General features: G+C 37.3%; 1 protein-coding gene across 1 annotated transcript in view; it reads left to right on the top strand.

Moving 5' to 3' along the window:
* The first annotated feature begins 10577 nt into the window (after positions 1 to 10577).
* LOC110440597 (transmembrane protein 251-like) overlaps positions 10578 to 13879 on the top strand; it is a 6132-nt gene continuing 2830 nt past the window's right edge. The window contains exon 1 of the mRNA XM_021483744.1: positions 10578 to 10667. The gene's annotated coding sequence lies outside the window, so the exon portion shown is untranslated. The remainder of the gene's footprint in view (positions 10668 to 13879) is intronic.

The following is a 13879-nucleotide window of genomic DNA, read 5'->3' as shown; positions in this document are numbered from 1 at the left end:
ATCCACGCTTGAAATCAAGACCCCAACTCAGTCGTAACCCAGGCAAGTGTAAAGAAGACCATGATCAATAAATACGTCATGACTAGTAATTTTGAAGTGTTCGGTTCAGGACAATTTATCCGGGTATTGAATTCAGACAACGGGGATTCTTGACCACTTGTTTGATTCCTTTATTATCTTAAGCGTTCTCGAACGTATGATTAATTCACTTTGTTTTTTCTTTACTTTTGCAAAAATGTCATATATCTAATAAATGTGTTTGCATTTTGTATTCCTTTAATTTATTTCAGACCAACACTGGAAGCAGGACGGCTGGAATTTAATATCATCGTTTTCTCAGATGTCATGATATGTTGAGATTAGTGAGGTTACCCATGACATTGACATTACAATGTTAATATAGTACTTGGAACTGACGTGGGTAAAAGACGCTTACTTTTAGGGAACATGTGGTTTTATTCTCCTTGTACGTTTTCAAGGGCCTCAAAGTATTTTGTATTCATAATTTCCACTAGTTTTATTGATAACGGTTTCGTGGACACTTCGGTGTTGTCTTGTGGTGCTTTTTTTAAAGTTCTGGAACCATCAGTTTATACTATCTAATTACATCGCCAGTGACGGTCAACGAAGGGACATAACGAGTGAAGGACCGATTTAGGGTCTCGTCTTCAGATTTGAGGGAATTACCGCTCGAAATGTTGAGCTCCACCCCATTTAGAAATTCAATATCCGCCATTGTCAATGAGCTGACTTTATCTTCTTACTCCTTTGGACATTTTGTTTTCTTTTAGATGAGATAATCTGTTGTTTTAGCCGATACAACTCGGAGTGTACATTGTGATAATCAATCAAATCTTCAAGAAAACTTCTTTTTTTTTGGAGTGCGTTCCCGTTGAATAAATCCTATCCCCATTTGTACCATAAACCAGGGACTTAGATCATCTAATTCCGTGCATAAACACATCACACATGTATAAATTGTTCGAATTCAACTCATGTTTCTACCGATACACCCAAGGCGGTGGCGGTGTTTTGTGTGCAGAGACGTGCCTGGCATATTTCCGTGATAATGCGGGAAAAGTGACACGTTGCTTTTGAGTTTACAGATATAGCTGAATCCGGCGATTGCAAACCGGAACAGAAATGAGAGTAACTTCCCATTTCCGGTGCTAGAGTTCAAGTACATGTCAATTCAACGTGAATTATCTACTTTTCTATTTTGTCCAAGTACTATGTAACAATGAAGATATAAACTTTACAGTCAGTGAAATAATTCATTACAATTAAAAAAAATAAAGTTCCAGAATGATAAAAAAATAAGAAAAAAAAAATCCACCCACACCCAGACCCCCGAAATGAATAAATAATAAAAGAATAAAAACAGGAAAGAAATGAAAAATAATAAAATAAATAAATAAATAAATAATAAATAAATAAATAAATAATAAATAAATAAATAAATAAATAAATAAATAAATAAATAAAAATCAATCAATCAATCAATAAATCAATCAATCAATAAATAAATCAAAGAAAGACACTTATATTTAATGAGACTTTGATCCACTATCGTTGTAGTAAAATAATCTTTAGACAGCGCCTGTTATAGTTGATTAAAAAATCAGGTGTAATGTTTGTATTCACAATACACGAGATATGCACATGCTGCATCACCGGAAATTTGAAGTTAATTTTAATAATAATAATATAATAATAATAATAATAATAATAATATACAGCATTTATATAGCGCCCTATATAATTTGTAAAATTACTCTAAGGCGCTTTACAACATATGGATAATAGTAATGGTTGTAATTGTGAAAACAAACAACAAAGGCTTGCAATCACTTTCATACATTTAACAAGCAATGTGCACATAATTGAACAAATAAAAGGGTGGTATTTACATGACGTCTTTGCAAAGATTCTAAAATGCAGACGTGAAGAGGTGAGTTTTTATGTCCCTCTTGAACTTGGCCAGGGTATTCGACTTCCTAATAGCAGATGGTAAGCTATTCCACAACGTAGCCGAAACCCTCCCAAAGCATCTGTTTCCGTAGGTCACAGTACGAGATTTTGGGACACACAACAAAGATTCTGACTCCGACCGCAGTGATCTTGACGGCTGATACAGGGTAACAAGTTCCTGTAGGTACTGAGGAGCTGTTCCATTCAGTGCCTTGTATGTGTATACCAGAATTTTGTACTGCGACCTGTATCGTACAGGTAACCAGTGCAACGAATAAAGCGCAGGTGTGATGTGCTCTCTCTTTCGAGTACGAGTAACTAGCCGTGCTGCAGTGTTCTGAACCCTCTGCAGACGACTAGTTAGTTTGTCAGATATACCACAGAGCAGGGCGTTACCATAATCCAACCGAGAGGTAACAAGTGAATGCACCAAAATCTTGCATGCATCTGCAGTTAGAAACTGCCGAATACAGCCGATGTTCCTGATCTGGTAGTAACAGGATTTGGCAATAGCGTTCACTTGTTTCTCCATGTTCAGAGAACTGTCAAAGTATACCCCTAGGTTTTTAACAGCTGGAACAGTCTCAATAGTTCTGGCACCAACCTTGAGCTGGAGAGCCATTGTTTGCTGACACTTTGGGGAAAAGACGATTAGTTCCGTCTTTTCCTGATTAAGTTTAAGCATGTTGGCGTTCATCCAGATACTGATATCTGTCAGACAAGCTTCCAGACTTTCTGAGACTGTATTCCAACTGTCCTGTGGTTTTATGACCATGTAAATTTGTGTGTCATCAGCATAGCAATGATAGCGAAGGCTATGGCGACGACAAATCTCTCCAATCGGTTTGGAGTACATACAATATTTTCGTGGTCCTAACACCGACCCTTGAGGAACCCCGAAATCTAGTACTTTGTCATGTGAGGTGGCAGATCCGATGGCAACACACTGTCGTCGTTCACTCAGGTATGACTGTATCCAGCATAGTGCGGTATCAGTCACTCCATAAGAGTATTCCAGACGTTTATAAAGTATGCCATGGTCGATGACGTCAAATGCAGCTGACAAGTCCAGCATGACAAGCACCGCTCTGCACTTGTTATCCAATGCAGAAGCTATATCACTATGTACACGTAGGAGGGCCGTCTCAGTAGAGTGTCCCATGCGGTAGGCCGATTGCATGTTGTCATGGAGACTGTTTGCATGGAGATGAACCCCTAAACGCCGGGACACAACCTTCTCCAAAATCTTAGACAGAAAAGGCAGATTTGAAACTGGACGGTACTTTTTCAATTCCTCCTTGTTCATTCCAGGCTTTTTTAACAATGGTCTGACATGTGCCTTCTTGAAACATAATGGAACCTTTGACTCAACCAATGATTTATTCATGATTGCGGTAATCAAAGGAAGCAGTGCTTCAAGACATTGGTTTAATATGACTGTAGGTAGTGGATCAAGCTCACGGGACTTCGATTGCGAGGTCATGATAATGTTGCACAACTCGTCCTGGGTTGTTGGTGAGAGCAGCAGTCATGACAGAGATGTCAATGTCAGCAGAGGTGTTCACTTTGGTAATATTTTTCCTGATTGAGCTGATTTTATTCAGAAAGTTATCACTGAACTTGCTTGCTAAGTCTTTTTCAGAATTACAGTTTGGTAGGATAAATTCACCTTTCTGTTCCATTAGGTTTTTGGTGAGTTTAAAAAGTTTTCTTTTATCCTTGCCACATCCTTCGATTTTTCCCGAATAATAAGCCTTCTTTGACTGAAATAGCAGTGAACCAACTAGCCGACATTGCTCTCTATAAATCAGTTGGTGAACGGTTAATTTGGTCCGTCGCCACTGTCTCTCTGCTTGTCTACGTTTCTGTTTTTCCACGCGGAGATTTTCATTATACCACGGGGCATTTGGTCTCACAGTTATCACCTTCGTTTGCAGAGGTGCGTGTTTCTCTATAAGGGCTTCTATACCAAATGTGTATGCTTCAACAAGATCATCAACCTTGCCTTCAATAAATTGAAGGGCGGAACAAGACTGAATGTCATTGATGAAATCTGGTATTGAAATTGAAAATTCCTTGCACGAGCTGGCTTACTACAATTCAGTGTAATTTTAGACTCGTTCTGTATCCGCGCATTGAAATCAGATGACCTTGGTGCAGCGTACATGTACACTCCTTCAAAATGGGTTATGGAAACGCAATGAGATTATCTCATATACGTATTGAAATTCCATTATTTAAGCATTGGTAACAACAAAAGTTTAATAACTATACTGGTTTAATTTTTAAATTTAATAACGATATTTCGTCCTTTATTGCTATAACGGGAGAGGGAGAGACATGGATTTGTTTGTTTCTGTTTTACGTCCTATTAACAGCTATGGCCATTTAAGGACGTGCCAGGTTTTTGTGGTGGAAGAAAGCCGGAGTTCCCAGAGAAAAACCACGTAGGCCTCAAACGCGCGACCCAGTGGTGGAGGGCTAGTGATAGCAGAGTGTCAGACGCCTTAACCACTTGGCCACCGCGGCTCCACGGGAGAGACATGGGTCAGACTGACTGCTATGGAGGGGGGGGGGAGGGTATTGACCCATTTGTATGTGTAAGGTTATACCATATACAGCCAATTGTGTTTTTTTAATATTTTTTCATTCATTACTTTTACTTTTGCTCCGGTATTCTATTAAGGGTTGTCCTGGCCCCTTCATGTTCAAGATGTTTATCAAAACTAACTCCCTCCCCATACACTCATGATAGTGTTTTTTTACGTAAAATGGCGGTGTGACATATTCTTTTAAGGGTTGTCCTGGCCCCTTCTTGTTCAAGATGTTTATCAAAACTAACTCCCTCCCCATACACTCATGATGTATTTTTACGTAAAATGGCGGTTTGACATATTCTTTTAAGGGTTGTCCTGGTCCCTTCATATTCAAGATATTTTGCGAAATTGACCCTTATATCGACCTTAGCTTTTGATGTGTTGTACTGCGATAAATAATGTACTACGATATACTTGAAATGTATACCTCATTCTTAAATGAATAGAATTATAACGTTTCAAAATAGTCTAGCTTTCAATATCAAATTCAAACTTCAAATTTAGAACTAAACTGGCGTATTCGGTATATTCTATAACGTTTAGAAAATTATATAAGATGTACGGCAATGTAAAGAAGAGAGAAGAGTCAATCTTTTGACAATCAACACCGCGACCAAATTTTGAAACTGTAATGACCGCTGTGTCGTAGGTCGGTTGTGAAAAGCGATATTTACTGGGTTTGACAGGAGACCGGAGTGGGTCCACATGAGGTGCAGGAAATATTCAACCATTTCTCATTTCACCCCAATTTCTGTTTGTTTGTGTGTGTTCTTTTCTTGATTTGGTTTGTTTGTTTTTGTACTTGTGTTATTTATTTATGTTATGAATTAAGTTGTGTATGTGTGTTTCCTATCGTGTTCGATTTCCGATCTTGTCCCCCCTGTGTTGAAGCTGTTACCTTTTATACTGTTGTCACGTTTACATTCTAACATAGCACCGCTTATTTTAACAGGACGTTCTTGTATCCGCTTTGCTGTGGGACTAATATGTGTGATGGAACTCCGGGTGTGTAGCACACTATTAATAAAACAATATTAATTTTTGAACAATCAGAACTACAGTCGCAGCCCCTCCCCAACCAACATAAATATTGTACACGTATGTAGCACAACAATGTCCCACAGGGACCTGAGAATTTGTTACAAGAGGGTACACTACTACGAGGTCCTACTATGATCGGGTAGGGGATTAGCTCCTCTTAGGGTACCTACTTTTGCCGTGGGACCTACTTTGGCCGTGACCTACTTTGGACGTGGTACCTACTTTGGGCGTGGTACCTACTTTGATCGTGGTACCTACTTTGACCGTTGTACCTACTTTGGCCGTGGCAACTACTTTGACAGGGGTACCTACTTTGGCCGGGACCTACTTTGGCCGTGTTACCTACTTTGGCCGTGGGACCTACTTTGGCCGTGACCTACTTTGGCCGTGACCTCCTTTGGCCGCGGTACCTACTTTGGCCGGGACCTACTTTGGCCGTGGAGTTGGGTAGGGATTACGAAAGATTGCGGATATACCCTAGAATTGACCGGAAGATGGTGGACATCCTGTCATAGTCTATACATTGTCCACGTAGCACTAGATACGTGACAGATCGGATTAATCCGGAGGATTTACCCAGAGAGGGAGGCTCAAATTAAAATTTTGTTTATTGATGGAAAATGAAAACAACAAACATTTAACATATCTAGAGACAAAATCTGACAAAAGATTACAAGCATTACAATCGGAACTTTAATGTCGTTATGACAGGGCATATGGACGTAAAGCATTCCGTAATTTTGTATGTTTTACATGTATGTATCCTTCATTATAATCAGAAATTTGAATTAGATATTTTTCTTTAAAAAAAATGAAATTTACGTATCCAGAACAAATATTGCACAAATTGTGTATAGGGAAATGAATCATAATAAAAGCTTTAAGTATAGCAGGAAACGGATTCTGACAAATATTTTATCCTTCAAGAAGATTTGGTAAGTTACTTAAAAGATATATATATATATATACAACATAAAGAAGATTATCAACAGTTGACCATCCTTGCATGTACACTATTTACACAAAAGATTACAAGCATTACATAAGAGATAATTGGTACACATAGCATTGCCTATAAAATCAGGTTTGGAAGTTGACCGAGTTGCTTTTACAAACGATTCAGGTGGCGATTTAAATGTCCGGGTAAGAGGATTATAAAATGTCCAGTTTATTTCTCTGGAACCCGTGAGGTTACCGGGTGCTCTCCCTGCCGTTTTGAAAACCGCGCCAAATAAAAAAAAGTGTGCTAAACATTGCCCGAACTATTTGAAGACTCTAGTCAGAGAATCATGGTCCAGCTCCAAGGTCGTATGCGAATCCAGTCGCTCATGAACCATTCTCCCATACTTACACACAAACCTATCTGTAAGAAACAATCATTTTAAAGAAACCACATACAAATACTCACAATCTCCCATACTTACACACAAACCTATACGTAAGAAACAATCATACCAAATTAGACTAAATACGTTCTCCACACACATGGTATAAACTCTAAAAATAAACACCAGGTATTTAATCTCAAAGTAAACAAAAATATTTAAAAAAAACTAACAAAACTGTAGTAGAATACTAAAAATACCTAATCGGTCAAATCACGCAGAAAACTTTCAGTCTATCCCATATAGGGAACGGGCGGTCTGCGCACCCTCCTGGCGCGACGTCGTGGAGCACAATAATAATAATTGTTCTTCTCACAATGTTCACGTACATCTCACACTGCTGCTTTAATAGATAGAAGGGACCACGTGTAGGGAGCACGTGGCAATGTTTGCATTGATAAGTCCCCGAAGACATTATGATACACAGATAGGATTCGTTCATAGTGCGCATGTCAGAAACATTTCATAATCGATAAAAAGTATATAGATATATGATTCGCTCATAGTGCGCATGACGATGGTTACAGTCTCCATAGACATTATGATTCACAGTCTTAAACTTATTAAACGAATTTGAAAGTTGATAGTCGAACAAGAAGTTTGTTCATTTCATTCAAAGTAATAAAGATGTCATGGTGGATGATGAAAAAGGACCACGTGTATAGAGCACATGTTTAAATTCGTAAGTCCCCGACGGCATGTCCACGTGGTGGTTTGCAGTCAGGATGCGTTCATAGTGCGCATGACGATGGTTACAGTCTGCATAGATATATTATATGATATCGTAAAAGTATGGCGGCCGTACGTTGAAAAGTTGATAATCGAGCAAGAAGTTTGTTCATTTCATTCAAAGTGATAAAGATGACATGGTGGACGAGGATTAAGTGTTTGCGATGTTTATAGTCCCCGATCAAGGCATGTCTGTGTTATGATACAGACTCTTAAACTTTTTAACTTATTAAATGATTATGGTCGAGCAAAACAAATTAGGTAGAAGTTTATTCATTATATTCAAAATAATTAAGATGTCCGATCCGTCAGTGTGGACGATGCTAAAGAGCCGGTCGATCCCGAAGGCATCTCTAATCGCAAATAGCATGGCGGACGCACGTTTCCGGTATAAATTCTACCAACTTTATCGATTTACCTACTTTAAGCCGACATTCTATCTAAATCTATGTTGGAACAAATTGTGTATCGTTTTTTATCATTTTATTCAAAGTAATACACTTTCTCCAATTCGTCAAAAATTCCAATAACTTTCCAAAGTATCTGTGCAGTTAATGTTGTAACACTTTCAAGATCATTTTCCGTTTCGTATGTGGTATTGGGGAGTTGATGGTTTGATATGTATTTGATTGTTTGCTCCCACGCTATTATTTCCATGAAAATAATTGTTATGACCATGGTGATGAAATGGGCATTCACTAAAACAAATAAGAAATATCGATGATATTGTTGTACCCATTTTCACCCATATGAATAAAAATTCAAGCATACAGTGACTACGTTTTCAACGACTCAGATAGAAGAGCTTTGTTTATAACATGTTCACAGTTCACACAGGCAGTTATAAAGATCTATACTTAATGATTAACATATATTAACATAATCAAATGACCAAACAAACTTATTATTAACCATGGTCCTCACAAAATGTTTTTAACGAATCAAAATTTTGTATCTAATCTAATTCCGTGATTTAGATAGAAGAGCTCTGTTCATAACATATTTAAAGTTCATATATATAATTATAGACCTGACACATTCAGATCCGGTAAACATTTGTTGTGCCGTTATCGACATCATGATACGACGGGAAAATATTCTACATGTTCAGTTTTTTCTTAGTACTTTAAACATAAACAACACAATATAAACAAATAGACTTATTTAACATCGTTTTACAAACACACACATACCTATAACATACATATAGTAAAATGATATATAGCACAATACTTGAATAACATTGGAACTAGTTTTATAATTTCCTACAGAGATGAACATTTTCTACAACATTTTTATTATNTTTATGTTAGACACTTTTTATTCTATTTTATTCCTTTAATTTTATGTTTAAAGACATACATTTAAACATACAAACGTACAAGTAACTACATACACAAAACTATCCAAGTAATATATATCACAAAACGTTGATATCATTTGAATTAGTGATAATACATATCCAGCACACACACATGCATACACACATAGGGAGATATTAGCCAGGTGGCATATGACTAGTAGTTAACGCCTGATAAGGCAGCTCCTGCGAATTCCTCAATATTGTATTGATTAATATATATGCGAATTGTATTGACTGTATAAAATTGTATATCTATGTACTGTAAAGCGCTTTAGAGTGGCTTATGTTAGATAGATAGGGCGCTATATCAAATGTTGTATTTTTATTTTTTATTTTATTTATAAGCTTATCATTTTGAATAGAGATGAATACATTCTACAACAATTTTTTATATACTTGTTCCATACTTTCTAAGAAATGTTAGATACTTATTTATCTTATTTTTTTACTTTCTGTCTTTTCTTTTTTCACAGGCAGAAAAAAATATCAACATAGAAGCATAGTTACAAATGTAAATCCTTACATACACCTCAAGTAATATATATTACAAGACTTGATATCATTTAAATTAATTTTATCTCTTCGAACAAACAGAGATGAATATTCTACAACAATAGTCCATTTATACCTTTTCCTTCTTTTCAACTTAATGTAAGACTTTTTTCAGTCTTCATAGCTATAGACAAACACAGCACAATGCCACCATATAGACACATATAGCATAACATAGTAATACCAACAAAAAAGTAACTACATTTTCATATCTGTAACACATAAAGTCATTTATCGGTTTATTTATTTTTCATTATATTTTTTTTATTGTTTTTTATTTGTTCTTAATTTAAATAAACATAAACAACACAATATAAGCAAATACACACATTTCACAGTATAAAATACAACCACGTGTACCTGCATACGTATATCTATGAAAGTGATATATTGCACAGTACTTTGATAACATTTAAATTAGTTTCCTACAGAGATGAACATATTCTACAACAGAGTTATAGATACATGTCCAATATTTACAAAGACGTGTTCGACACTCATTTATTTATGTTAAGTTTTTTGTATATTAATTCTTTTTCGTTTCCTTAGACAGATTTTTTTTTTTTTTTTAGAAACATAGAAACAACTGAACGTCCTTGCATACATCTATTAAAGATTTATATTTAGCAGAATACTTTTACAGCATTTAAATAAGTTTCAGCATTTCAAACAGAGATGAAAATATTTTACTACAAAGGAATTTAGGACACATATTTCTTTTTCTTTTTCTGGGTCAACGTTAGCAAACTTATTTTTTAATCAATTAAATTATTAGTCAATCATATTTTTATATTATTATAAGAACTATTTTTTGAAAGTTTGCATTAAACATTGCATTGTCGTTCGTAAAAAATGTTATGAAGGAGCTAAAACCTTCTGTTAAAATTACGGAATAGAACGTAATTTCCGTGTCCGTTTCCGCTTTATAGTTTATTTTCGCCGCACTGTGCTCTGATTGCTTTGCCACATGACTTGGGAACTTGGACATCGGTTGGATAATTTTGCTGTAACGTAAACAAACTTCTCAAGGTTGCTGTAATTAATTATTTCAAAGCTTAACCATTCGGTCCCACTTTCCTGTTATATATGTTAAAAAGCGTGTAGCGGCATGCGACTGCTCTGTGGGACGTTTGTCAGGGCAGACAAGGGGGCCGACGGTCCTTGTTTACACTTTGTCAGACTCAAGATTCTGCTTTATAAAGGGGACCAATAGTTACATTTTAGTTCGAATAAGTAGCATTACTCTTTTAAGTCGTTCATTTTTTTCTGAATCGTAGCAATATATACATTTATTCAATGTACAGAAATAAGAATTCCGTTGATGACGTTCGTTTTATTCTTACTTCTACTTCTAAATGGTAATGACCAACAAGTTGAAGATAATGTCATGAGGGGGAAAGAGATTTAGTCCATTCCGAGAAAGCCAAAATGATATGTACATGTATATAGATTTAATTTTGAGGGTACAGTGACAGGAGAGCAGATTTAAAACATTCAGTAGTAGAACTGGAGGATATGATATCTGGTGGGATCTTATTCCACTCGGATATTGATCGTGGAAAAAAGGATTGTTTTCTGACCTGGGTTCTGCAGTGTGGTATTTGGAAGGATTGGTGATGGGCATGCCTGGTTGCTGGTATAAGTCTAGTGTGTTTACTAATAGCTACCTGATTGTTCACAATTTTGAACGTCATACATATAGGCTTGTGTCTTTGCATCTGTTGGCAAGGGATCGCCATTTAAGATGGTTTAACATATCGGAGACACTGGATGTTCTATGAGTGTAGACGGTTTTGTTTAGTACGTAACGAGCAGCCCTGCGTTGTACCATTTCAATCTTATTGATGTTATCGTGGGTGTATGGGTCCCAAACAGGACAGGCATACTCTAGGGATGGACGGACTAATGATTTGTATGCCTGTGCCTTTACTGATGTTGAACCTGTTTTTAAGTTTCGACGGAGGAAGCCAAGTGTGGAATTTGATTTGTTGGTAATATTATTTATGTGCGAGTCCCATTTAAGTTAGATTGGATTGTAACACCCAGGTATTTTGCTTGGTCTACATGTTCTAGCGTTTGCCCATGGAGGATGTAATTATGGATAAGTGTATTTTTTCCCTTGTTCACAGACAACACATTACACTTCCTCGGGTGGAAGGTCATCTTCCATGTCTTTTCCCAGAGCGCCAGTTTATCCAAGTCTTGCTGTAGAGTTTCAGCATAACTGTTAGACTTGACAGCTAGATAAGCGATAGTGTCGTCTGCGAACAAGCGGATGGTAGCGTTTAGGCCCACAGGGATGTCGTTTATGAAATAAAGAAATAAATTTGGTCCGAAGACCGATCCCTGGGGCACACCAGAATGGACATTGACGAAGTCAGGCATTTCCCCCTCCACAACTACAGATGAGACGGTGCTTTTTTTTGCTCAGTTTTAGTGCCGAATATAGGCTGTTTCCCCTAGCTAAAAAGAGCCTAATTTTCCCAAAATGACCAAAAACTGAGGAATATATTCCCAATTTCAATACAAGTACATGCATGTTATGCTATATTTTCCAAATACATAAAGGAATGGGCTGTTGTAAAATTTAGGTAACAAAAACACTGTTAGAATTCTTAGAATCGAGACATCACTTCCTCAAATTCATGAGATCATACATGTATATCTTGCTTGATAATTATTTTTAACTTGTTGAAGTTTATCAATATTACAGGAAGCTGACCTGTCTAAAACATTCACAGGTGAGCTTGTGACGGGGAAGGCAACTTCCCTCACGCCGACAGAACACCGACTTCCGTCAGTGAGATGAAACCCATAAGGGCGGATTCATGTAGGCGCAAAACCCTTCAACCAACCAACCAAGCAAGCTTGTGACAGGTTTTAATTCTACATAGGATAATGGTCAACTTCTAGCTTTGAGCTAGAGGGAATTTCCCTTTAGCTCAGTGGTAGAGTGTCCAACTAGGGACCTGGAGATCGTGGGTTTGATCCCCAGTGGAAGCACACTATTCTCTTTCCTGTTACAAATGGTGCCGTGACCAGGATTGTGATGTTCGAGGGCGAACACATTTAAAAAAAGGGGGGAATAGTGTGGCAGGTTTTAATTTTACATAGGATAAAGGTCGCCTTTTAGCTTCGACCTAGCGGGAATTTCCTTTTAGCTCAATGATAGAGCATCTGACTAGGAACCTGGATATTGTGGGTTCGATCCCCGGTGGAAGCAGACTATTCTCTTTCCTGTTACAAGCTTACCTATAGCAAATCTGTCAAATTGAGGACTGGGCACCATTTAAGTGAATTTCTACCTTCTGTGCCTTGTGACTTTGGGGAAATATCACACACGAAAAGTGTGATATGAAATAAACCAGTCTGATATGTGAAAAAAGTGACGGGAAGGGTTTACATTTGATCAAAGGAATATACATGAATAAGGTATAATAATAGGTTCAAAAACAAAAAAATGGAAATTTCTTTCTGTTATATTTATTGAATTAGCTCACCTGCCCGAAGGGCAAGTGAGCTTATGTTATGGTGCGGCGTCCGGCGTCCGTCCGTCCGGCGTCCGTCTGTCCGGCGTCAACTTTTTACTTTAAACAACTTCTTCTCAATAACCAAAAGGCCCAGAGTACTGATATTAGGCCTGTAGCATGCTGGGATGAAGGGCTACAAAGTTTGTTAAAATAAATGACCTTGACCCACTTTCAAGGTCACAGGGGTCAAATATGTTAAAATCTTCAAACAACTTCTTCTCAATAACCCAAAGGTCCAGGGTACTGATATTAGGCCTGTAGCATGCTGGGATGAAGGGCTAGCAAGTTTGTTCAAATGAATGACCTTGACCCACTTTCAAGGTCACTGGGGTCAGATGTCTTAAAATCTTCAAACAACTTCTTCTCAATAACCAAAAGGCCCAGAGTACTGATATTGGGCCTGTAGCATGCTGGGAAGAAGGGCTACCAAGTTTGTTCAAATAAATGACCTTGACCAACTTTCAAGGTCACTGGAGTCCGATTTCTTAAAATCTTCAAACAACTTCTTCACAATAACCAAAAGGCCCAGGGTACTGATATTGGGCCTGTAGTATGCTGGGATGAAGGGCTACCAAGTTTGTTCAAATGAATGACCTTGACCAGCTTTCAAGGTCACATGGGTCCTATGTCTTAAAATCTTCAAACAACTTCTTCTCAATAACCAAAAGGCCCAGGGTACTGATATTGGGCCTGTAGCATGCTGGGATGAAG

This window comes from Mizuhopecten yessoensis, unplaced genomic scaffold, assembly GCF_002113885.1.
Source record: "Mizuhopecten yessoensis strain PY_sf001 unplaced genomic scaffold, ASM211388v2 scaffold11185, whole genome shotgun sequence".
NCBI classification, from domain to species: Eukaryota; Metazoa; Mollusca; class Bivalvia; order Pectinida; family Pectinidae; genus Mizuhopecten; species Mizuhopecten yessoensis.
Note: the sequence above shows the minus strand (reverse complement) of the source record. Positions and strands in the feature narration are given on the sequence as shown.